Here is a 22,814-nt window from a genome sequence, read left to right as displayed (position 1 = left end):
GAGATGAGTGTGAACCAATATATGAATGTCTCCAGCAAGAGAAAATTAAGTGTTACAGATGTGGTGACTGAATACAACTCTATCCTTGCCTGGTACCATTGGGTGATGGGCAAAAAGGAAAACAAGGATTCTGTGAATACGTAAGTCAGTAAACTCTTTCGGTCACAGAGCTGGAAAAATTCATAGTTTGGCATAGGACTCAAGATAAAATGGGTGCTGATGAAAGTGAGGTGTGAGAAGGTGTCCCCTGAAGCATTACTGGATGTTCAGGGAAGTCTGATGCTGAAAAAGTGTGAACTGTGAAACATTGTCAGAAAGCAGAAGGGGTGAGTCTAGACTTTCAACTTCAGCCTTTAAGGTGGTGTTTAGCAAACTTATGTGTCTAATTCTTTTGTTACTCCATCAAAACCGAGACAATCTTTTTGTTGTTTTCCTGAAATTAGGCTAATATTTGTGCTGTGAAAAATCCTGTATGACATTTTCATACCTCCTTGTGTTCCTTATTTCCTCCTTGATTGTTGATAACTCCTGGCCATAGCTTATATGAGGTGTCAGTGCTGTAGTGCTTCCCAATATACTTTTCTTCTTTTCTTTTTCTGTACATCAGATAGCAGGTTTATTACTTATTGTCAGCACAACTAATTGAAACAGGGGTCTTAAGAATATACTGTGTGGTGGATTTGATCTCTGACAGTGCATTCCAGAAAAGGATTTTTTCTGTAGGTGTATCTTGGGATTTTGAGTCAGTTTTTCTCTTCCTTATTTATTAACCTAATGAATTATCACCTTGTAGTCAATATGATGCAATAACAGTAAAGCACTAAAGAACATCAGTGACATACATACTCAGCTGTACTTAGCAGCATAATTAAGGCACACTGGAAATTACATACTCTCACCCAAAATCTTAAAGACACTTGAATTTAAGGAATCATAGCATTTAATACTTTTACTTATAATTCCCAGTGAAAGTATAGCTAGAACTTTCCAAACACTTACTTTAGCACATAATTTGGAGTGCTGTTAAGAATACTCTTAATGCCTTCCCAATGCAGACACAAATGATCATCAGAGCACAGACAGTTAAGCCTAAGTAGGGACTGAGGAAGATTTTTAATTATGGCATTTTGAAGGATGTTTTTAAAATACAAAACTCTATTTTCACATATCTCCGAGCACCTTATGGTGATTTCTGTAGAAAAAAACAATTAAAAAAATCCCAGAAACCCAAACATGTGGAAGTAATAGCTCATATGACTCGGTGGATCTTGCACAGAAGTGGAAGCACAGAGTGGATTTTTTTAGAAATTGACTGATCCCAGTAGTACTTAAAAATGTCACTTTAATATTTCTTTAGTATTTTCTCCTTTTAAGTTTATTAATCTATTCCCTTTACAAGTGCTCTGTTAATACTTTGCTCTCACTGTGTATATCTGCCTTGGTATTTTGCATTTTGGGAGTCACAGCAAGCCTGTAGCATCTGTGTGACTGTTCAGCCAGACTAAAAGTCTGTCACAAGCTCTGTGTATTTTCTGGCAAAACTAAAGGACTGGAGTCCTGAGCATGAGTGTTGTGATAGGATCAGATTTAGGCAAGTGAGTTGCACCTCAGCAGAGGCAAGTGGCAGACCATCACTCACATTTTTTACTTAGTTCCATCTGAAGTGTCAGAGTTCCTTTTCAGTGAATGACATAGAAATTGCTTCTGCTCCCACTCTTCTTCTCACAAGGTGACAGGCAGAGTTAAGTCTTGCCACAGCTGCTTCTGACCCAGCTGCTTCCAGGAAATCCTTTGAACCCAGAGTCAGCATTGGAAAAAATATGAAAAATGCATGGGAGCATCAGTTTGAGACAACCAAATCTGTTTTGTGCAATGAATAGGGAGCACATTATTTTATGAGATATTCTAAAAAAATTATTTATCTATTTAAATAAAAAAATAAAATTTACTTTAAAAAATTATTTTAAAAAACTTGATTTTACATTCTTGCAGGGAAAACAGAAGAATTTTCACCTGCATACTGAGATACTAAAAAGGGATTGTTAATGCTTGAGTGCTGTCTCCTACCTGAATAAAACTTAACACATGGACAGAAATCTGATCCCAGTGCTCTGACTGCCTTTATCTCATGAAACCCATGCCAACATAGCTGGCAATGCTTCTGAAGGGAATCACTATCCACTAAAGTAGACTAGACAGCAGACAGCAGTTAATTAACAAAGGCTGTGGTAGGGCCTTTCTGAAGGAATTCACCATTTTTATTTGTTAAATGTTTGCTATAGCTCTCTGGAAACATCTGCACACAGGCATTTCTGATTTTGTTTTCATTTGTAGAAATAGTGTTCTTTTCCCTCAATAGAAACCTGCACAGTTCTTATCTCATTGCTTTTCTTCCTATACTGGGTTTGCTTGCCATGGTTTTGGTAGTGGGGGGCTGCAGGGATGGCTTCTGTGAGAGGCTGCCAGAAACTTCCCCCATGCCCAAGAAAGCCAGTGCCATCTGGCTCCATGACAGGCCAGCTGGCTCCAAGACAGACCCACTGCTGGCCGAGGCCAAGCCCATCAGTGACGGCTCTGAGACGATGTGGTTTTAAGAAAGAAGAAAATCGCTGTGCACCTGCAACTGCAGCCAGGGAGAGGAGTGAGACTGCGCGAGAGAAGCAGCTCTGTAAGACCACGGTCAGCGGAGGAGGAGGACAGAGCAGAGATTCCCTGCAGGCCCATGGTGCAGACCATGGTGAAGTAGCTGTGCCTCTGTAGCCCATGGAGGAGCACCAAGAGCAGAGATCCATCTGCAGTGCATGGAAGACCCCATGGCAGAGCAGGTGGACGTCTGAAAGAGTTGGTATTCCATGGGAAGCCTGTGCTGGAGCAGGCTCCCTGCAGATCCTCTGGCCCTGTGAAGAAGTTGGCTCATGCTGGAGCAGGTTTGCTGGTAGGATTTATGATTCCGTGGGGAACACACTCTGGGCCACCCTCTTTCTGGAGGACTGCAACCTGTGGAAAAGACCCATGCTGGAGCAGTTCATGAAGAGCTGCCATGGGAGACACATTTTGGAGAAGTTGTTGGAGGGCTGTTTCCTATGGGAGGGACCCCCATTCTGGAGCAGTAGAAGAGTGTGGGGTGTCCTCCCCCTGAGAAGGAAGGAGCAGTAGAACCAACGTGTGATGAACTGATCATCACCCTCATTCCCTGTCCTCCTGTGTGGTTGTGGGGGGAAAAGTAGAGATGAAATCAGGAATAAAGTTGAGCCTGGTAAAAAGGTGGGGGAGGGGAGGGTATTTTTAAGATTTTATTTTATTTATCTTTACTGTACTCTGATTTAATTGGTATGAAACTGAATTATTTTCCCCAAATCTGTCTTATCCATGATGTTAGCAGGTAAGTGGTCTCTCCCTGAACTGATCTCCACTCATGAACTCTATCTTCTGTCATCTAAGGATGGGATGACAGAGGAGCTTTGGTGGGCATCTGGTGTGCAGCCAGGGTCAAACCACCACACTTGCAGACCAACTTGCCAGCAGGGAATGCAGCATGGGAATTTAGCTGACTTATTGTGCAGTCTTCTGTGTGGGATTCAGATGAGTATGATTTTAGAAAATGTTATGTTTTGAAAGGACTACTCTACTTACCTAAAAGTACTCTTGCTTGAGAGTAATTGTCCTATTGAATATTAATGCAAAGAAAAATAGGTTTGATTATTTCTTATGCAGACCACATATTTTGGTAGTAGGCTTAGAGTTTTAGTTATTAAAAAAGAAAGAAGGAAATAGGTCAAAAGTGTTTTTCATCATTGCATTCAGACCATTTCTGGACATAAAACATATGGAGGCAAAACTTAAAGCAAAACCAAATTTCATTATTCCAGTAGTCATTACCAGCTTAATGTAGGAGGTTATAAAGACCTTGCTATGTAGACCTGTTTGCTCTATTTGTTCTGTGCATAAACATCTCCTAGACCTCTAAATCCAAAGTCTGTGTTTTCTTAAAATCTCTTTTATAATTTATGAACAGGGAATAGTGTATTCATTCATACAAATGAGTGTCTAGAGAATGAGTTTTACATTCTGAACCACAAAACTTTACCAAGTGATTTGGCTCATTGCAATCCTATTACTGGGAGTAAATAAAAATGACAACAGTTTTATTAAGAATTCTCATAGCAAAAGAAGCAATTCTTATGTGTTTGAAGGGAAATTGTCAATAAAGTTACACTTAAAATGAAAGGCAGAAAAATCCCCCACAGTCTTTGGTCATGAATATATCTGCTGCCTGGTTACTGCCTGCAGCCCCATCAGTGAAAACACTCATTGGATGGGGATTTGAGCATCCTGATCTAGTGAAAGGTGTCCCTGACTACAGCAGGGGTTTGGACAAGCTGATCTTCAAAGGTCCCTTCCAACCAAAACTATCCCATGAATCTGTAATTTATTTGCATGACAGGAATAATTCCCAAGAACCTGCATTGCTTAAAACATTTGAGACAGTAATCCCTGACATGATGACTGTATTTTTATAAGAAATTAAAAGAAATTAAATGCTGGAAATAAATTACTTTATATTGATCTAACATGATTAGGTGGTGATGAGTTAATTAGGGGCTAAGGTCTCAGTTAACAGGTATGGCGGCAATTCATCATGCATTTTGTTATCAGGAAGGGAGTGGGTGAAAGCTGTCAAAAACACAGGGAAAGAAAATTAACCAATGATTAGAATAAAACACATAGAGACAAATTTGCATAATTTTATTGAGATAAGCACAGTAACACAGCTCCTATAGATCTGGGCAGATGGAGACTCCATTTGGCTGAGTTCACAGTTCTGCACTCAACAGGAGCATAGAAGTGCCAGACTTCTGAGAAAGGGCAGAAAGCATTATTGGTTTCTGAAAAAGAAGGCTGGGATCCATAGACACCCTGTTGGCAAAGGTTTCCAGGAAGTCCTAAATCAGTGTCTCACAACCTTTTGGTTTTCTTTACATTTTGAAACTCAGCATTTCCATTTCACAGAGATATATTGCTGTTGGGATGTTTGTTTCAATCCAACCTGAAATCAAACCATGCTTATTTTGAATATCCTAAAGACCTTCCTTTCATCCATATTTTGTCAAAATATTTGCATTTTATTTCTTTGGTTTAAAATTTGTGAGTTTTATGGGAATTTAATTTTATTCTGTTTTTTTTTTTTTCCCATGCAATCAGCTATTTTAGATACTTTTTTATCCTGCATTCAGCTGCTGATGTTTAGGAAGAGTGAAGAATTTTAACTTGCTTTCGAGATCCGACAATAACCTTTTAATGCTATAGTGAAAGAAGATGGATTTTGTGTTACAGAGAGGCTTAGATATGCTAGGCTTATTGCCTCATACAAAGTGTGCACGTAGGCAAATGAAAAATAATTTTAAAGCAATGCATGCAAGACGCTAAGTATCTATAATCTTTAGTAAGACACTGCAGCTGAACAGAGTCATACTTTCATAGGAAGACATTTTCTAACCTAGCAAGCTAAACTTTCATCAGTTTTTTGCAACAACTGCCACAAAAATCCATTAACAATGTTTAGAGGCAAAGTTATGGAGTGACACTGATTGCATACAGTAATTAAATTTGTCCATGCATGGTTAATAGCTGTGTACAGTTAATAGAGAAAGGAAGGGAATCTGGAGAATATGTGGGCATACAGTGGAAGCAGTAGAGCAAATGTTTAGTTAACCTTCAAGATTTTTTGACTCATCCTACTTAGAAAAAAGAATTTATGTCATAGTTAAGTGTAGTTTGGATTGACGAAGCGTTTTTGGAGAAAAGTTCCTTTCCTGGAATACTGTTTATAATTTGATAGCGCTGTGAAAGAAAGGCTACACAAATTAGAACCTTTAAAAGAGACAACTCCTAAAAAAAGCTGAAATGAAAAAAGTGAATTCTCTTATTTTACCCAGGATATTTTCAAAGATGAGATGATATAAAGAAAAATTTTTTAAAGTGCCTTTTCTGACTTGCAGCAGGAATAGACCTTAGGGAGTAATTTTGTAACGGGAGACAATCAAGCAAAGATCATTCTCTTTGTTTCTTTCCTTCCCAAGTCAGGTTTAAAACCATATTTTCCCAGAGATTCTGTGTGTGCATGGAAGCCACAGCATTTTGGATTGATAAGTACAAACATAGTCTTCCACAACAGTACTTTATATTCCTTGCTTTCACATATTTTTAACTAGTCATTAAAAAATCTGGGCTAAGTCTTTCCTCTTCCCCTTTGTCTCACTTTCCCTTACAGCTCTAAAAATGCTGAATAAATTTTCAGTTGACTGACATCTGGGATGCAAAACCTCAGTCCAGCATATTAGTGTGATAAAGTTACAAAAACTTGAAAATGAGATCAGATAATTTAGTAGGAAATATCCTTAACCAATGGTGCTTTATAGTAACAGTGCTCTGTGCAACATGTGGAGGATATGGTAAATATGTTTTCTACACATGAGGTAAATATGTGTTTCTACACATGAGGTTAATGACTTGTTTCTGTTAATGAAAAAGAAAGGGTTGTAAATAACTCAGGTTACACCAAGATTGAAGAGCACTTATGGTCTCTACTCAGCTTTCTCAAACACACAATAGCAGGTTAACTTAGTTGGAACTTAGTTCACAGATTTAGAATGCTGCTGCTAACGTGGGAAATTTATGAAATTTACAGTGCTTTTAATGTGATTTAAATTCTTATACAAAGGAAATATGTTTATCTATTGTGGTTGTGGATTTATAGTGGAATACCACAATAGCACTGCATTTTAAGAAAAGTAGTGTTGATTTATAAACTTCCATTTTAACTGTGTAAGATGATTCTTCAGAGTAATATGAAATCTAGCTCAAGTAATAGAACTGCATTAAAAGAATGTAGTAAAAGAATCATATGGAGGCAGCAGATCTAAGTCAAAGACTGTTTAGATCTAAAAGCAAGGAAAACCTGTTCTCAATTAAGATTATAAAACCACAATTACAATTTATAGTGTCAAATATCATGGAATCACAGGACAGACCATTTTGGAAGGGACCTTGGAAGATCATCTGATCCAACCTTTCATGAGAATGGGAGCCTAGATGAGATTATCTAGCACGCTGTGCAATTGCACTTCAAAAAGCTCTTTTGATGGGGACCCTGCCACATCCCATTCCAGTGAATGGTTGTTGGTAGCTAATGACTTTTTTGTGATGAGATGAAACCTGTCCTGTTGCTTCCAGTCTTCTCCATGTCACTGTGAAGAAAGAGCCTCTGTCCTCTCTGTAGCCGTGTTTTAAGTGCTGGAATACTGTGATGACTTCCCCATAAGCTGTCTCTTCTCCAGAGAAGGGAGAAAAGATCTAACACCTTCAGTCTTTCCTCTCAAGGCAGGTCTCCCGGTCCTTTGGTCGTATTCGAGGCGTTCTGTGGAGCCCCTCTGGTTTCTCCACGTCGCTCTTGAATTTTTGGGACCAGAATTGATCACAGTAATCCAGGTGCAGCCTGAAGAGTGCTGAGCAGAGCGGGATGATCGTGGCTTTTGCTCTGGTGGTCATGCTCCTGCAGATTCAATACAGAAGGTGATTTGTTGATACAGAAGTGCACTGCTTATTCATGTTCAGCTTGTTGTCCACCAGGACCCCAAGAGGCACCCCAGCAAGGCTGATCCCCAGCCACACAGATCCTACTCTGTACTGGGCAGTTTGGTTACCTTCCCCCAGGTGCAAGATTTTGTACTTGTCTTTGTTAAACATCATATTGTTCTTGTTAACCCACTGCTCTCAAATTTTCTCCAGATTGTCAAGACTAAATGTTACTGCTACAAAATCTTTAACACTTCATATAGGTTTTGTTGGAAAATAATTCATTTTGAATACCATAATTTTGGGAAACCGTGCCCTATAAAGTAATATAAGAAGCTTCCAGCTGCATATATTTTTAATGCAGAATCACTGCTTTGTCCCTAAAGTTCTTAAATAGAAAAGGCAAATTTGCCCAGCCAGATTATTTAGCTGAATTAAGCATTTAGAAGGCACGGGATCAGTAGGTATGATTCTGATGTTTCTTCACTGGTGAAGTACTATGACTGACTTTGAGCAAATATTTCCCTGTGGTACTTAGAAGCTCCAACACGAGGAGCCAAGCAGACCTCCTGCTCTCTCTGCACGCCTGGCTTCTTCCACGATGCCTACACAGTACTGCCTACTGCTAACCACTTGGCAGGCAGCAGCTCACACATTCTGTGTGGAACATATTTTTGTGCTACTGTTGTTCTTTCTTTCCTCTTTCTTGACCTTACCCATCTGCATGTTTTGCCTATCAGTTTTGTCATTAGCATAGACCCTGATCCTTAAAATGCTTAAGCACGTGGGTAAATTCAATGTGTTGTGAATACCTTTTTGAAGGTTCTAGCTTGTGTGAATTCTATTTTAAAATAATCTTTCATGCTGGTGCTGCTGCTTAGCTTACTTGTTATGACTGCCTGGTGATCTTAGGATTAAGACTGCATTGTGAAAGGCATTTTGTGAATACCAGGTAAAATAATGTTCTCATCTTCTGTCAATGTGGATACTGGGTTATTCTATACACCATGATAAAGTAGTTACTATAAAATAATCTTTCAGTAAATTAAATATTTGCTCCTGGATGTTTTTATTTAGTCTCTAGGAATTTTATTGTAAGATTTTATCCATCTCTTTTTCTGTCCTTTGATTTTTTTATTTATTTCTGGAATGACATAGTATATGATTTGATTTCTCAGAACAGTTTCTGATGCTGTCCTCTTTGAAATCCAAAATATGAAATTAGAATGTTAAGTGTCTAAATACCTCAGATGCAATATGAGACAATTTTCATCTGCAATTTTTAATTATGTGAAATAACAAAGCAGAAGTCATAATTTTACAACTCACTTCCTAAAATCATTTGGTTTAATTATTTTAGGCTTTTATTAGTTTAACAAATCATCATGCAAAGACAGGAATTAAGTGAGCACTACTTGGAAGAAATAAGGACAAGTGACTTTTAAAAAAACCTAAACACTTGTGTGTAGGAACTAGAAATCCACTTGCATTCTGCCTGAACTGTAAAGTACGTGCTAGAAAGCAAACCAAATTAAATTTTTGCACAGTACCATACCTGTAGAGTATGTATTTTTTTGCATTATCTCTATTGATAAATAATTTTTATTTTTTCCATGGAATTTATTAATAATCATATGCATATATATTGGCACCTTCTGTTTGCTTTCCAGAAAATTATCTCTGTGCTCATAGTCATAAATATATTAATAGAATTAAGCATTCGGGAAAATTTGGCATCTGGAATTGTTTGACTTTCATACTAGATCGATAAAACCTTTTCTTCAGATATTTCTGAGCAGTCTATACCTACGGGATTTTCAATAAAGTCAATTAAGTAGGAAAGCTTGGCATTTTTATTTTATTGAAAGCATAAGTAATATAAATATTATTAATATACACATTTTAATTTTATTTAAAATGTTTACACAAATAATATCTTCTTACTCAAATATAATAGTCTGAAAACCAAACTTGTTTTAGATCAAACATGGTGTAATAAATGTATGCCAGAACACACAAACTTTTTTAACTGATGAACTAATACAACTTTTGCTGAAAAAGAATGATTTTTACATTAAAGTTGTCTCAAAACAGTGTTCCAAAAGACTTTGTTAACAATGAGAAACTGGAAGATCTCCATCAAACAAGGGCATAAGCACTTATGAACATATTCTATTTGAAATTATTACACCTGCCCATAGATGGCTTTCCCTTGTAAACCATCTGGAAAATGAACCAAACTCTTAACTACAAACTTTGAAATTTGACTTTTTTCCTGGGTTTGAGAACATTATTTCAGTCTGGAATGAAGTATGAAAAAATGAGGTTTTACAGTCAAATTTTCTAGGCTGCTGTTATAGTTTTGGGACATAGCCTTTATCCAAAATACCCTCATTGAGCTCAAAACACTGAATTAAAGACCTTCTTTAAGAAATTCAAACCTATAAATATGTTCAATCAAAAGTACGTCACCTCTGCTCATGAAAAAGTATATTCGGAACAGTTTCAACTAATTTTAGGTTATATGTTTGTAAGATATGCATTTGAAAACTTCTGTTGAGTAGTTTAAAGTCCTTCTAGATTTCTCATATATTTTCAGAATAAGTTGAGAAGTCATGGAGGTTTTAGTGTTAACACATGTGCATGCTTCTTGCCAATTAAAGGAGGGAGATTGATGTCCCTTTAATACTTTTTACCTTTCACATATATTATTGCCATTTATTATTAATTTTTATTATGAGATGATTAAGATCTCAGCCAAAATATTTTGAATGTAGGTATGAACTCTTACTGAAAAGAGAAGTATCTGAGTAGAGTCTTTAGTCTTGACTATCAAACAAAAAGCATAGTGGGCCAATAATTCCATGAGGTTTCCTCATGGAAGGGAGCACTTCAAATAATACTGGATAAAACAGAAGAGTATAACTGGAGAAGATGTTGAGTGAAATTGAAGGGAAGGAGGATTGGAAGAAACAATTGACCAGTGCCAGGCAGCCAAACTCTTGGGCAAATTGGGGATTGCACTTCAGTGGAACGAGTTTCCTCCTGAATAGTGAAGTTTATGCTGTTCTGCTATGCACATCCAAATTGCCTTGCATGTTATTCTGCTTTTTATTTGTTACGTACATAAGTTTTAAAAGACAGTAAATGTTGATGATTTACACTAAAAATTAGTTAGCTTGTAGTACAAGCATGTTCATGGCCATGGTCCTGACTCAAATTGAATTGGTCCAGAGAACAGGAAGACTGTTATTTCCACACAAATATACGTGAATATGTAAATATGAAACATGGTCACAAAAATTAATTTTAACCCTGGAGTCAGTTATTCTTCTTGGAGGAAAAAAAAATGAATAAAGCCCTAAGAAAACACCAAATTATTTTGTTTTACTAAGGGTAACCACCCCCCAATAAAAAATACAAAATAAAAGCGCAGTCTTCAGCCCTAAGTATCACCCCTCTGAAACTCTCATGCCTGTTCTTTGATTTCCTCTGCTTCTTTCATTTGGGATTTACAGATAGTTTTTCAAGAACATTTCTCCTCGGGTATTTTGGAGTGGGATGATTCAGAGTTGAATAAGTTTCAGTTTTGGGGTCAAAGACGATGATGAGATTTCTACCAGACAGATTTGTTCTATTGAATCCAACAGAGAAGTTTGTCCCTTCTCTGCTTTATATGGAAGCTCTTAAGGTTCTATACTATGTTTTCAAAGTATAATTAAATGGTATAGAATGATGATTGGTCTGCATTTTGCAGTTTTTCTGCATAGAAATGTCATTAAATTAAAAAATAAAAAGAAATGAAAAAAAAAAACCAGAGACCTTAAAAGGACCGATGCATTAATATCTAAGGTAAATCTTCTCTTCTGGTACATAGTTTTCTCTTCCCTTGCCTGAGTGGTCACATGCAAACCTTTCTTTTCCTATCTTTTTATTTTTTTGTACTTTTAGTACAAAATTTTTCAGCAAAAAGAATGTATTCTGGAGACATAGATTTTAAGTGTCTCTTAAACATTTTTTCATTTTGATGATATAAGGAGTAGAAACGTAGATTTGTAGCATCAGTCTAGTTTTCACAGAAGATCACCAAATTTCAGTAATAATCCTAGAAAATGTATTAATAGGAGAAATATTATGTCAGGACCGATGATGCAGAAGTTGAGCAATTTCAAGACAAAAAGGCCTAAACTGTAGTGATCCAATTAATACTTCATTGAGAATTCCTGTCAGTCCTTCTTTTCCAGGGCATTGCAAAATTAGCAGACTAATGGAATTTATTTTATGAGCATTTGCATTTTTTAAAAGGCCTTGGTAAAAATCCATGAAAGTTTTTTTGAAAGATTTCAGCTGTCTGGTTTGAATTTTAGGACACCTAAAGACTGAAATCAGCATTTGAAATACTAAAAATGCCTATAACGCACAGGCAACATGTTCACAGAGAGAAGTCTAATGAGGTATAGCAGGATGTCTAAGGGGATAAAGACTATGTTACTATCCTAATGGCTTGAAAAAGGATACAAAAATGCCTAATATATGTACATTTAGGAATGCATATATATACATATAAGTGGTTGACTGCAATGCAAATAGATTGAACCTGGAATTACAGAGTGAAAAATGAAAAGTGAGGGAAAATTAGTTTAAAAGATTTACTCAAGAGAGTTCAACTTCTGCAAAGTAGTAATTTAGAGTGAGTTGTCAGGGATGAGTAGAGTGAGGATGTGTAATAGCACACAGTGAACTGCGCTTTGATAGCATGTTTATAGTTTGATACAGTGGCAGAGTTCTGCTCTGGTTAACACAGTGGAGGCTGATGCCATAAAATAAGGAATATCAGTACAGGTTTTTTATAATTACAGTGTGCTCTATTGACAGACTGCTGTACATTCTTTAATACAAGTTTAGCGCAAATAAACCAAAGGAGATCCAAAATAGTGATAGAATCAACTTATGGCTGCGCAAATTAATTTTAAAAGAAAATGCTAGGATGTTTAGTTTATAAGTGAAATATTGAAAATTTATTTGGTAGATGAGAATATGGATAAAGAGTTAAGTGGCCTTTTGTTCAGGATTTAAATATAAAATAGTGAAAATGAAGAAAATGTGCATTATTGACATAAATTAAATACAACTGTCTCCCAAGAATTTAATAGTTATGAAAAAATATTTTAGTGCTTATTAATATGGTGCAGGGTATAATTTTTCAATGAGAGCATATTGGGTTGGACAGAAGAGAATTTCCTTCCTGCAACTCTGCTGTAGTGGTTTAAAATCAGCATGGAATTAGACTCCAAGTAAGTCGTCCCTCTTCTCTTTGCCCTCCTCCAGTGAGAGAGAGATGAAGGGAGAGGCTGGCTATGGGTTTAGACAACCATCTACTGATCACGACCAATGGGACAAGGTAACAACAGTAACAGCAACAATATCAATAGCAGAAGTACATAAAAGAGGAGGTGAATTACACACAAAAAGGTGCTCAGCACCCTGACGAGTTCCAAACTGCTGCCCAAAGACAACCTGGTGGATGATTCCGCAGCCTGGCAGTGACACGCGGCTTTCCTGAGACAAAGGTCAGATGATGGACACTTCTGCAGCTGGCATTCCCTGGGAAAATGAAAAACAGCAACAGATAAACACCCAAGCAGGACCCTCCAGGCTGCACTGCACTGCCCTGCTTCACCCCTTCCAGTACCATGCCCACCAGCAATGATGTGGGCGCTGTAGAATGGCAAAGTAGTGTGCCCAGATGGCTCTAGGCTCCACCCCTTCAAAGCGCCTGTGAGAAAAACCAGCACACCTGACCAAATTTTTATCTGTGAATATTTAAGATAGCAGAAAAGCCTTTTAAAATTCACAAAAATGTCTCTGCATGCGAAAGTTAATATTATGTTAAAATTAACATCAGGAATACTCTATCCAAATATGTCTCTCACTGGGCTCAAAAGGACTTCTACATTCTGTCTTATTCACTATAGGTCAGCCCACTGAAAAGTTTTGCCTATATTTCAGGGAGTTTGGATCAGATCCTGGAGCAATTTAGCATTTTTTTTTTTAACTTCTGACCTCTTCAGTCCATGTTTTACTCATTAGTCAAACAGATAGATTACCATTATTAATATTAATAGAAACCTTTCATCAGCATTATTCACACTAGGCTTTTGTGTGATAAAATCAATATTCTTTTTCCTCTTCTAAGAAGGTAAAATATATTTTAAAAAATCAAAGATTCTCTAGGGATCCAGAAATTTCAAATTCTACGTAGTTCCCATTTGATGAAAAATGACAAGTGTTTACTCCTGAACATGTTCTGTAAATTGTGAAGGATTAGTCCTGGAGGTGTGAAATTTGCAATTTTCAAAACAGTGTTTTAGGCCATTCATTGAAAGAGTGGATGTATATATAGAAACTATAACTGGCACAAGTATAGCCATATGAGAGCCCTGGGAACAGTCTCTCATTCTGTAGTACAATAATGTATCAACATAGAAGTATAGTATTTTTCTGTTTCTGTAGTTATGGCAATACTTTAGGGATCACAAATCTATCAAGGAGATAGGCATACCTAGCGGATCTCCTCAGTCTAGTGGCTTTTAAGAGCATTATTCACTGAAGTCATTATTGCTATTATGAGTTTAACAAAAAGCTTCTTATTTGAAAATGGCCAGTAGAGAGCAGAGGTAAAAAAAAAAAAAAAATTATGCTCTAATAGAGTAGACCCGGTCATCTTGCAACCTCATTTCTCATTCATTTTGGTTGGTTATACTTTTGAAAAACAGGCTCTTGTTCTGTTCCTGTTCTTGCTTGTTCCTGTTCTTCCCCCTTGATCTGATTATGTGATTTAATGGATTCACTTATACGATGGGTGAGTAAAAAGACTGTATGAATTCAGGTTATGGGTACAGTCTCTTAAGGTGCAGGTATTCCTCTTGATTCTTCTAAGGGAGCTGGCTAAGTTCTCTTTTACGGAGCTGAGCAGTGTTAGCACAAGTTACAGGTGTTTGGTTTTGTGGATAAAGGAAGAGTCTTTAATAATTTCTTTATACTTGTTTAACCACAGTTTTGAATGTGGACATGAGCCCCTGTGTTCATCCTTCTAATGCATGGTGCGAAGCTCTGCTTGCTCACTAGAAAGAATCTTTCTTTAATTAGAAAGATCTTCACTAGGAGGTTATATCCTGGATGCAAAGGCCCTTTTCCACAGTATTGTTCTTCCATTTGAGATGAAAGCAGCTAGGGTAGATGCATTGTTCCACTGCTCCTCATAGACAAAACACTCGAGCTGCAATGTGTCCTGAAAGGCCAAAGTGTAGGGTGAGTCACCCTGCTGGGCAAGCTGGGGTGAGCAGGGTTGGGAGCACCAAGCAGGCTTTCAGCCTAAGGAAAACAAAAAGATGACCTGCAGCACAGGCCAAGAACAAATTGAAATCAGTCTTAATGAGTATTTTGTTCTCTTCAACAAATCAGAGCAAAGGAAGGAGCTGCTAGGGCAAAGAGCTAAAAATAGGACATAATTATTTGCCGTGCTCCCCACTGTTTTTACACTGATTTCAGTATTACTTTGGTCTTCACATTAGCTCGTTTCTGTGTCTAAAGTAAATTAAAAGCAGATTAAGGCTGATGCTGCCTATTTGTGTTGTGAACTTTTCTCAGGTCACTTTAGTTATTGAAATAAGTAATAACTTGTGGCTCTCTAGGGATAGATATATGGCTGAGTTACTCCTGAGCAATATTCTGAAATAAACTGGTACAGCTTTAATTTATTCAGAAACCATGCTCTTATCACTTTTATTTTTTGACTTGATTAGAGTTATTATGATTTTTATCAGTGCTAATGGTTGATTCTTGTGCTGCTAATGATTCAAAATAGCCTGTTCTGATTTTTGAGAAGTGTTGGGAAGAATAAAAATGTTTTTAAAAACCTCCAGATTTGGATGTAATTTTCCTTTTTGGCATGGGATACCTTTTTAACTCATTAAATGTTTTGAATTTTTTATGGTTACGTAGTTAGGACTTGAACTATCCTCAAAGTTTAGGGCTATGCATTCATGGTCTTTTTTTAAAATTTGACTATGCTCCAGAATCATTGACTTGCACTGGTTTGGATTAAATTTTCTTCTCTGATTTTGTCAGAAAATTCTACTTCCAGATCAGGAAGTCCATCTAATATCCAGGGGCAAGGAAATTATCATGGTATGCTTGACTTGTTTATATACTTTTCCTTATTATTGTTTTCTGTTCTTCAATATTTGCTGCTTGAGAAAAGAGAAGTCCACAAATGCTCAGGTGTGCACGTGCTGCACGTATGTGTATGTCTAGGATTCAATGAGCATGAAGAAAACAGATACATTGAATTATTTTAATTTTTTAAAGGGTATTTATTGGCCATTGCCACTACATAAAGAATACAAAATCATACCTTGTAAACATGGGGCAAAGAAAGAAAACAGAACCTCTCCTGACAGAGTATTTTTCCAGTATTTTGAAATTCAAGGTTGCAGAAGGTTGATGGAGATAAATTCTTTGACTTGGTTTTTCAGTGTTAGATAAAATAATGAACTGAAATCTAATTTACGTTTTTCAAACCAAGGTAAAAATGCTGTGGTTGAAATTATCAGGGGAAGGTCTCCTGGGCACAGAAAATATATTGTACCTCAAATGGCGTGCTCCTGTTTCTGTGCCAGTATCTGTCTGGACATTGAGGGCACAGTAGATGGGAGGTGGATTCTTAAGTATTGATTGGTGAAAAAGACAGAATATTTATCTTAAGGTCTGGCATGCTGTGGGAAGTGATGACTAGTACCAGAGAGGACAGAAAATATAATATTGGGTAGATTCACAGAAACTGAGTTTACTGGGGTACAGAAAATACTTCATTGTGGAAAGTATCCAAACTAGGCAGCTACCAGTCTGTCTTACCAAAGGTTTTGTGAGAGGAAAACTTGTTGGAAATATTACAGTCTCTGACTGGAATTTCTATCACATCAAAGTGGCTATAAAAGTATTTTCAATAGCTCTGAGGTCTGGGATTATGGTTTATGTGTGAGATGGTTTACAGGAAGACACCTCTGCTAAGGAGTCATAGGCAGTGGTTGCCAAACATGCAACTTCTAAGACCATTACTTACTTTTAATGGCCATTCAGTACTGTTGTGTCCTTGGTATGAAGTACAAGTTGCAGCTGACTATATATGATATGCTGGCACAAGGACAGTGACTGTGTGTAGGATAGGACTTGAACTGCAGGTCCCAGTGGAAGCTACAAAAAGATAACCCCACATACACCATGTAGGAAAATATGAAATTGAATTTTTGTCCTTTTGACAACATAACTTGAGAAGGTATGCCTTCATGGAAGCCAGAGAAAGGTATACAATATAGAATAATGCTAACAAGATGGTGTAACACTAGCTAGTTTATATCTCGTAGCGATATCTTTGTGGAGTCCAAAAAACAGGATCAACTACCTCAGTATAAACTGGAGTCTGATGCTGCCAAAAGTTGCATTTATCCCTTATACTTTTCCATTTGTTTAAAATGGTATTCATTATTTCTGTATAGATGTATTAGGACAGTAATAATCTATTTTATTACATTGTTTTAATAGTTTCTGCCTATTTCTTTTCTATCTGAATGTACAGATACATTTTTCACATACAATAAAGGAAACATGCCTTGCACAAAAAATGAGTATATTTCAACTGTATGAAGGAATTTTTCAGCTAGCTCATCTGAACAGCTTAATTTCTTCATTAATAGGTACCTTTTCTTCTGCACCTCAGAATGTGTCTGTTCAGCAGTCATGATTAAGAAGATGAAATTTTTTTTCCTGCATTCAAAGTAACCTTCACATAGGTTTTTATTGTCAAAAGTCATTAATGAGGTTTTTATACTTTTTGCAGCATTTACATGCCTAAAGCTAGTCATTCTAGATACTCAGCTGACTAGATATCTGAGTATCTTAGAAAATCTGGTCCATGAACTTCACAACTTTACCTACTAACTATGCTGAGAGAAATTGCAAACCTGGAACAACAACAGGATTTCAAGCAAGAATTTCCAAATTTCATGCTTTCTACCGTGGGTAAATGAACAAATATACACTTGTAATATAATCAATTGTTATTTTTCTTATTATGATCCCTAAATCTTTAAGATTTTGACACTACTTGATTCTCAAACTGTAACTAAAACTCAAACATATTATTAAGAGAAAGATAAGTGGAACTAGCCTTAAACTCTAGGCCTCTTCAAGGGCCCATCTTCCCACTGCATTTCTCAGGGCAACTAGAACATAATAGTATGTCTGTGGAAGAATGTGGGAATATTCTGAGACCCCTTTAGAAACCCCATAAATTTTTTTGCCATCCCTTTTGCAAACCATCAAAACAACTGCGATTCACACGTCAGATATTTCTATAGTCTGTGTGATCAGTTTCACTGAAAAAAAATCCATATTTGGCTGGTCATTTCTTGGAGTTTTAGGGCTGCTAATCATACCCCGGGATTTTGTTAAGCATGTAGAAACTCCTGTTCATCACCTTACCAGATCAAGGCTCATCGTCACATGATGTAGATGTTTAGTAATTATATGTTTAATAATTGTTTTCTGTAAATAAGACTCATAAACACTCTAACCCCTGACGTTCAATTCTCAACTTCAGTGTTGCCCAGATAGAGATGAAGAGTCTGCATTTTAATTCTGATACTAAATATTCAACCTCTTTTGAGTATTTGTTACTGAATCCATCCAACACTGCTGCCTTTTGTAATAGGACAAATACACTCAACAAGATTTTTTTGAGTCATGAAGCAAGACTGTGATAGAAAAGGAAGAGAAAGACATAATTGTTGCAGGCAAATGCCATTAAAACTGAGGCTGATAAAAATAAATTTTAAAAAACCCTCATAATTTGTGTTGAAGAGTTGTTGTATAAAGCAGAAAAAATGGGGAGTCATTAATGATGAGGAGAAGCCCTCTCCAATTTTTCAAAAATCTGTTGTGGGTTTGTTTTTCTCTTAATAACTTCTCTCTCTGATTGCTTTGAAAATGTAGGGAAACACTTAAAGTATTGATTTTTAGCATGGAACTATACATTGATTGCACATCCTAACTTTTCTATCCATGGCTATCACTGTGGATGTTTTGGTAGATATTGCAAAGCGTGTGAACAGCAGCTTGCCCCTTGCTAAGCAGCCCTTATGGATATTGTGGGTGTTGGGGGTCAGCAGCCACCTACCAAAACTCAGCAACTCCAAGATCTGAGCCTGGTCTGTGACAGGCAAGAGTAATTTGATCCCTTCAATTTACCCTGGATATCCTGAAAATAGATCTGGCTCTTTTTAGAGCAGATGAGCTGTAGAGAACATCAGTGGAAATGGAAACCAGCATGAGGCAGGCTTGCATTAAATAGCTTTATAGGAGGGAGATTTGTATTAAATAGCTTTATAGAAGAATGCAGTACACGCTACTGAAATCAACTAGTGTGCTGTCATTCTTTATATCTGCTTTGAAATTATTGGTATCAGTATGGGGTTTTTTTGCAGATTGTAAAGAATGAGCATGTATCATATCTTTTATAGCTCGAGGATGCATATTTTTAGGTGTAAGAATTAATGATTCACATAAAATATTGTTACCAAAAAGTGCACTTCAGAATAAAAACTCTGCAATTGACACTGAATTATTATTGTATTCTGTCTAGCAGTGTACGTGCCCCAATTTTCTGTAGAATGAGTACTAAATCCATAGGGTGCTTAGTTTACTGATTGCCCACTGCCTACTGAATATTGATTTACTTTTTTTTAAGTGTTGATACTAGATTAGAAAACCCTAAGTGTAGTCTTCCAGTACTTGAAATTTCAAATTTTAAAGTCTTTGTCTTGATGGACTCAGTTTCAAACCTCCTTTCATTTTCAATGTAATTCAATTGCCAGGTGTTAGATACTGTATCTGTCTGGCCATGTGTCTGCAGCAGCAAATTAGCCACTTAGACATCTAACTATGAAGATTTTCCCCTGCAGTTCACTGCATGTACTAGGACGACATTTTCTTTTGTCAAAGGGTATTAATTATAGAGGCCTGACTGAGACCCAGATAAAAGTTTTTTTTCTTTTAAGTGTTAGCTTTTAAAGACAGCAGTAGGCAATTCTACTAAAATTCACGGGAAATGAACCTATAAAACTGGGACATGGAGTCTGACAAAACAAACTGTATTTATTTGTCCTGGAAGTGAATGTGGAATTGTATTTTTAATATTTATTTGCCAGAACACTTTTGAGGGTGAAACATTTTTCACTGGCACAGTTCACTGACAGATCTGGATACAGGGCTCAGCTCCAGATTTCTGTCTGCTCACCCAGAGGAGCTTGGAGACATTTCTGATGTTGTGGTTCCAGCCCCTGGGCAAAGCACTCATGGGCTCAGTGACCCCAGACCTCCCTGGCCCTTTGCCTCCTGTTTGCCAACTCACAGAATGCACTTCACAAACGTGGTGCAATGTCTTGGCCCCCAGCAATATTGCAGCTCTGCCAGCGATCCCTGCATGCGGCTGTCATGCAGACGGGTGTCTGTGCTTCCGCTGTGGTGCAGCAAGGTATAACTTGGGTGCCTCTCTGTGAGTGCAGATTTTCACTATTTTTTTGCTAGAAGTACCATTTTCAGGAAAATGCATTTGGCTCAGCGGAGCTGATGAAGATTTTGCTTTCCCTGCAGGAGAGAAAGGGATTTTGAAGATATCACATACTGTTCAAGCAGGACGTGCTGGTCCACACTTCACTAAATGACCTCTCCTGTTAGCTATATCAGCCACAATGTGATGCACTAATTTAACAAGTCTGAGAGAGCAGGAATAGTGAGGTGGAAAAAATACAGAGCAGAGATTACCACATGCAAATCATTGCTGCTTCTCTTAAAGGTCAGTCTGTACTTAACTGTAATCAGCATCTCCTCTTTGCCACACCTATCACCGCCCTATGATTGTATTTAGCAAAAAAACCCTCAAAAATGCATGCAGTTTCAAATTAATAACTCTTGGAAATATATATAAAATAAAGCTTTCCTGCACATATACACATGCATGTGTATGTAAACATACATATATTTGTGTGTATATATTTTTTTAAAAAATATGTATGTATATATATATGTATGTGTATGTATATATATATATATATGCAAATATATAAAAACCTCCTATAAAGGGAGATTTTTACATGCAGATATATGGTATATAAGAGTGAATATACAGATTTTTCAGTACATATAGAGCTATTAACATATGAAATATTTATATAATTATTACAATTATTGTTATTCTAGACATGTAATTTTCGAAATGCTTCCCTGAGTTTTCACGTTGCTTTCATCTTATACCTAGTGAGCTGCTGCTTTTGATGTTGGCATACTTCATATTTTTCAATTTGATATTTGGATTTTAAAGGTAAGGTTTCTGCACGTGCTGAAACCATTCACATTGCCCTTTTAACAATAATATAATTTCTAAAATCATTATTCACTGACCATGTTTTTTGCCAGTAAAGGAAAATCTTTTCTGACCTTACACTGAGAAAGGCCAGGGTTATCTCTTGTTAAGCCATGAACTCCTAATTTGAAATTGTAATGTTTTACACAGACACACTTTGAAAGAGAAATTATCTTTTTGTGCAGGCTGTACAGTAACTCTAATGAAGCAAAATTGCACAGGGAAACATATTGGCCTGCAGGAAATCAGCAATAATGTTGGGGTCTGCATAACTGAAGCAGAATGCACCCCTGGAGAGGTGCAGGCTGTACTGGCAGCATGCTGAACACAGTGCACTGATGGATGATGGATGATTGCCCATGGGAGAAAGCAAAGAATTAAAGATGTACATACACCAGCACAAAGCTGCACCATATGGCAGCACCTGTGAAGGGACAGTGGAGAGTGTATCTTATCCTGCTTCCTCTTCTCATGCCCACTCCAAAGTACCTTGCTGGTGTGAGAAACCTAAAGCACAGTCTCATGAAATGCCTTCTGTAAGTTCTGTCTTTGGAAAAAGAGGGGTTGACTTAAGTGGGATTTGGTTTTCTTTCTTAGAGCTCACAATTTTATTTGGATTATTGACTTAAGGCTAAGGTTCTGGATGGAAGCTCAAAGCCTGTTTTTGGAGATCAAGCACTTGGATTGATGGGGCGAAAAAAAAAGGAAAGAGAACTAGATGCCTGTGTGCTTGTGCGAGGAATTAAACACTAGATGTTTTTTGGGTTTTTTTTTAAGTTTACTCATTCTACATTTGTAATAAGACTGAATACTAGGAACAATCAGAGAAAAGGGGGGAAAACTGGCAGGTGTGACTATATTCCCTGGTTATTTTGATTGAGTGAGGATGACTAAACAAATTCAGTATTTTCTGTAACTTTAATGGAAGTTCTTTATATATATCAAAAAATTGATAACTCCTTCCATGAGAACCAAAAGGCAAATATCTTCACTCACTTCATTATTTTTCCTCAATGCTCAAGAAATCCACTTTGTCAGTCTAATTATTTCTGTACATTCTAAAATTGAAGGCATAGATTCCCTTGGTAGATTTATGATAGTTAAATGTCTCAATCTTTTAATAAAAAGGCTGAATAAGGACTTTTTATTTTGAATGATGGTATTGCATTGGAGGATGCAGAATAAAATTTTACCATTTATTTTAAAGGACTGCCAAATATTGTTTGCTAGATATTTTTATATCACTCCATTAAAATAAGTTTGTAGAGTAAAACGAGAGGCTGTGATTGATCAAGTCCTAATCTACCTATTCATTATATACCTGAGGGCTAGATTAAACTGCAGTCCTGGCAACTGGAAAAGCTTCCTTAATAATTTTCTTGGAATGGGCAAAACTGGAGAGTCATACCTCAGATGCTGATGCAGCATCACAGGGCTTCATGTACTGGTCTGCTGAGCTGTCTAGGTGGACCAAGAAAGAAGCATAATGATTTATGCATTCTCTTATTCACATGTCAGCACAGAAAGAGACAATTTTCACCTGTTGAAATCATTCCTAACTACCGAAGTCACAGGAATTCCTATCCCCAGGAATATGTGCAAAATTTCATAAATAAAAAATCAGGGCAAAGTGATTATCCTTCTATTTTTTAATTGAGAAATGATGATAAGATCTGTAGTATTCCCTGGACAGCAGATTTTAAAAATTACTTGCTTGCATGTGAAGACCTCACAAACCACCTCCAGCAGATACCTCTCC

This window comes from Fringilla coelebs (genome assembly GCF_963513975.1).
Source record: "Fringilla coelebs genome assembly, chromosome: 1".
NCBI lineage: Eukaryota > Metazoa > Chordata > Aves > Passeriformes > Fringillidae > Fringilla > Fringilla coelebs.
This window is presented reverse-complemented; position numbering follows the sequence as displayed.